This window comes from Helianthus annuus, chromosome 6, assembly GCF_002127325.2.
Source record: "Helianthus annuus cultivar XRQ/B chromosome 6, HanXRQr2.0-SUNRISE, whole genome shotgun sequence".
NCBI lineage: Eukaryota > Viridiplantae > Streptophyta > Magnoliopsida > Asterales > Asteraceae > Helianthus > Helianthus annuus.
The window spans coordinates 66797392-66802243 of record NC_035438.2 but is presented as its reverse complement, the minus strand read 5'-3'; the positions used below and the strand labels follow the sequence as shown (position 1 = coordinate 66802243).

The window sequence follows — 4852 nt, the reverse complement described above, 5'->3', positions numbered from 1 at the left end:
CCTTGCCCCGGAACTGGATGTTGGCCACCGCCACCCGGTCTTCGTGACTTATATCACCGCACGGGATGCTATCGTAGTAGGCTTTAAAATGGTTGAGCTTGGGTCGTAGCTGGCGCCACTTGTGTTGGCACGCGTTTAAATTGTGTCGGTCTTTCCTCACGTTGTGCTGGTAGCTAGCGAAAGCTTCCGGCCAGTAACGGGTCTCACCGGGTTGGCGGCCCTTCGTCGCGTTGTGCCGGTATCAAGTGTGGGTAGCGGGTTCGGGTAGGTGGACTGAAGGTTTGGGGTAGCGATGTGGACAAGCGGTGGAGTTGGCGGGTTTTATAGTGACTTGGGTGAACCGTTTGGCTTGGCCGAACGGTTATTTTTTAAAATTTAAACCTAGCCGCTATGGCCTAGCCAACCCAGCCAATAAGAGCCGGCCACGAATGAAACTCCCGCCCAAGAGGCCACACCGAAACCCAAGCCCACCCGGGGTGGTGACTTGGGCATTTGTACCCAACCCATGCCCCAACCCTCTCCCCATAAAGCCAAACAGTTATTTTTTAAAATTTAAACCTAGCCGCTATGGCCTAGCCAACCCAGCCATTGAGAGCCGGCCACGGATGAAACTCCCGCCCAAGAGGCCACACCGAAACCCAAGCCCACCCGGAGTGCTGACTTGGGTATTTGTACCCAACCCACGCCTCAACCCTCGCTCCATACCTCATAGTCTAATAAATGAATATAAAGTATTGTTAAATATAAAAAAAATCACATAATAAAGAATTATGTAATCACTGTTCATTCACTTTTAATTTTATTATATATATAGATTTTCAACTTTTATCAAATTCTTCAACCTGACATAAGTATTTATGCAGCTTAAATTATAATTTTAACTTCTAATTAATAAACTGCCTTCCAATTGATTGACATTGTATCTATCCAATTTCATAGATTTTCAACTTTTATCAAATTCTTCAACCTGACATAAGTATTTATACAGCTTAAATTATAATTTTAACTTCTAATTAATAAGCTACCTTCCAATTGATTGACATTGTATCTATCCAATATGTATACCACTTAAAATTTATAATTTTAACTTCTTATCAATAAGTTGCCTCCCAATTGATTGACATTGTATCTATCCAATTTCAAGACAAAAGTATGTATACTGCTTAAAATTTATAATTTTAACTTCTTATCAATAAGTTACCTTCCAATTGATTGACGAAAAAATTACACCGTTTGTGCTTCTGGTTTTTGTCAAATTTCAATGTCGGGTACTAACAGTTTATATGTTACAAATTCAGGTATTAACATTCCAGTTTGTCACAATGTTGAGTACTAAGGTCTGTTAGAATTTGAGTTTGACTTGATTGTGTTGTTTTAATTAAGTTGGTAAATGGAAGAAGATAAAACAGAGAATAATTGCAGCGTAAATGAATGTAAAACTTTATAACATGATGTGCACAAAATGCAACATATAAATTACATCAATTGTGGCATAAAACTAACTCTTTTTTTAGTACTAATGTTGGAAAAAGTGTGCTTTTGTCTTCCTTTTGTCTTTTCAGGATTAAATGAGCTCAAATGAACAAAAGAAGCAAAAAGACAGCTAAATCTAACATAAATACAAGAAAAGGAACAAAAGTGGCATGCCCGACCTCCTGACAGCATCTTCCCGAGCAAAACACAGAAGACAGAAGACTGAACACGCCCCGTGCTCAGCGAGCACGGGGCCATGCCCAAGAGTCAGCAGAAAAGACAAACTCATAGAAGCTTCTGTTGCCCACCACGGGGCCGTGCCCAGCGGACACGGGGGCGTGGTCAGCTTCCTGCAGACGCATTTATTGGAATTGCGAATTGCAATTAATGAAGAGAGAGAGTCAGATGGACACGGGGCCGTGCCCAGCGGACACGGGGCTGTGCCCGAGCTTCTGTTCAGCCTATAAATAGGAGTGTTTGGAGCTCTTACAACTCATCCCTTGGTACACCACCTCTCTCACACTTCACCCACCACCCACCACCACCATAACACCATCATCCACCACCATCATCCATTGTCCATCATAGAGTGTGTGAGTCGTCTCGGGATCCAAGATTGATCGTAAGAGTTCTTGACAATCAAAGGCCATGTTTGCCTAAGTCTCTTACATCACTTGGTGTAGACAAGTGTTTAGTGTAATACTTTTTATTTTTAATCTTTTGCACTTTTTAATTGGTTTTGTATTAATGACTTTAATTACTAGTTTCTTATGTTGAAGGTGATTCTTCCTTATCGTTTGTCCGTGGTGTCTTAACATTATTTTACTGTCTATATAAAATAAAAGATTTTCACCATTCATATCTCCACGGTCTATATGGAGGTATGTTGGCTACCTGGTCGGGGGTTAAGGTAACAGTTTGGTAAGAGTCTTGCCATTGTTCAGTGTATAGATCCTGCAAAGGACCTGGGTCAAATTTAGTAGGACCTCCTTCAATACCCAAAGGTATTGGATGGCGGGGGTCCAAACTCTTTGATCCCCTCATAAGTTAAACTACTATTAAAACTTTAACCCAGCTACTTAGGACTGTATCCCTACTGACTCAGACTACTTAGCTGAGGGTAACGTCACCTTCAAAAGAGGGGCCTACCACATTATGCATTAATAACTTAATTAATTATCTTTCAATAATCCGACCCTTTAGGATTGTATCATTGCTGACTCAAACTACTGGGTTAAGGGTAACGTTGCCTTTAAAAGAGGGGCCTACTACAATAACTAAGATAATCTCTTAAATAAGTGCAAAAGTGCGAAAATAATCAAAGGTTACAGTACACACGAGTCGGATCCAAGTGATTCATCTTGTTTATCTGTTTTTATTTTTATTTTATTTTTCAGCATTTTAGTTAGTCTTATTTTCGTAGTTTAAAAACCTTTTTCTAACCTTTTGATTTGATTAGACGTTGAGGATAAACCGGTACTAAAAGCTCTTGTGTCTTTGGACGACCTCGGTATCTTACCAACACTATACTACGTCCACAATGGGTGCACTTGCCCATATGTGTGTTTAGTGTTAGTAAATATCGTGTTTTATAAATTTAAAACTTGGCTAAAAAGTGTAAAAAAGGCTTAAAATATTCACCTAATATATATAACACTTCACACGCATCAAGTTTTTGGCGCCGTTGCCGGGGACACAGGGATTTTAAGAAAGTTAGGAATCAACGCCTAATCATTTTTTCTATTTTCTTTTTATTTTTTAGGAGTTTCTTAAACTTTCAGCTTCTGCAGAGCTCAGCACGGGCCGTGCCTGATCGGACACGGGCCGTGCCCAGCAGTGTCACTGGCAGTTTTTATTTTCCGAGTTACAGAGGGCTGAGCACGGGGTCGTGTCGGTGCAACACGGGGCCGTGTCCAACTTTCTAGTAACAGGGGTCCGGAAAACAATCGCTGTATCTCCGACCACGGGCCGTGTTCACTGAGCACGGGGCCGTGGTGAACTTTTTGACGAACATTCTTTTCTGTTTTTATTGCAGGACTTGGAACCAGACGCCACATCTGAACCTTCTATGTAGTGTATGAGCTCCAGTTCTAATAAAGACATAAAAGAACCTCTAGAAGAACCCGAACGCTTTCTTAGAAAAGACTTAAAGCAACCAAGAGAAGGTTTCGGGGAACCCACTTCCAATGGCGGACCAACGTACCCTCATAGATTACCTGCGACCCACCGTGGGTAATCTCGGCGCCGCTATCAATGCACCGAATATTGAAGCCAACAACTTCGAACTTCGGCCACATTTGATACAAATGCTTCAAAACTCCGCAGTCTTCCATGGGCTTGCGGACGAGGATCCCCATCTACATATTACTAATTTCTCAGAAATATGTGATACCTTTCGGATCAATAGAGCATCAAATGACGCCATCCGTCTTCGAATGTTTCCATTTTCACTAAAAGACCGAGCAAAAGCTTGGCTCAACGCACTCCTAGTTGGTTCGGTAAACACCTGGGATGAACTAGCCCAAAAATTTCTATATAAGTATTTCCCTCCCGCTAAAACGGCTAAATTAATGACTGAAATTAATACATATTTACAAGAGGATGGGGAATCCTTATATGAAACTTGAGAAAGGTTCAAGGAGCTATTGCGAAAGTGTCCCCATCACGGGCTTGCGGTATAGCAACAAGTATCCACTTTCTATAATGGGTTGTTGCCACACACGAGACAAACACTTAACTCTAGCTCCGTAGGACTTTTAGGTAATCACCGCCCACATGAAATATACAATCAAATCGAGGAAATTGCTCAAACCAATTTTCAGTGGCACACTCCCCGAGGCAATAAATCTATTGCCCCGGGCGCCCATAAGGTTGATGAAAGCACTTCTTTACAAGCCCAAATCGAGGCCCTTTCTTCAAAAATTAAAAAGTTAGAAATGACAAAAACGGTCTCGGTAATGGCTTGCGAAGGGTGTGGTGGGCCACATGAAAATTGGAGTTGTATGAAAGAAACAAATGATCAAACAGAGTCGGTAAACTACACTGATAATAGACCTAGGCCGTCGGGTCCTCCAACGGGTACCTACAACCAAGGATGGCGTAACCACCCTAACCTTGGTTGGAGAGAACCCGGCAATAGTAGTAACCAACAAAGTCTAAACCAACGAACAAACTTTCAACAACCAAGAAATGAGTCACAAACATTCCCTCAACAACAAGGTGGACAAGAAAGGCTTGAAGATACTATATCTCGCCTCATCTCCGACACTGAAAAGAAAAACTCGGATCGATTTCAACAATTGGAATCGAATTTTAGAAATCAACAAGCAAGTATAAAAAACATTGAAAAACAAATAAATCAACTAGCTCAAAATTTCTC

The 4852-nt window shown here is 41.3% G+C and overlaps 1 non-coding gene across 1 annotated transcript; it reads right to left on the bottom strand.

Annotated features, from left to right (window-relative positions):
• Positions 1-4037: 4037 nt before the first annotated feature.
• On the bottom strand, positions 4038-4144 carry LOC118480067. The gene has a single exon (XR_004861706.1). It is a non-coding gene; the product is annotated as a small nucleolar RNA R71 (small nucleolar RNA).
• Between the last annotated feature and the right edge of the window lie 708 nt (positions 4145-4852).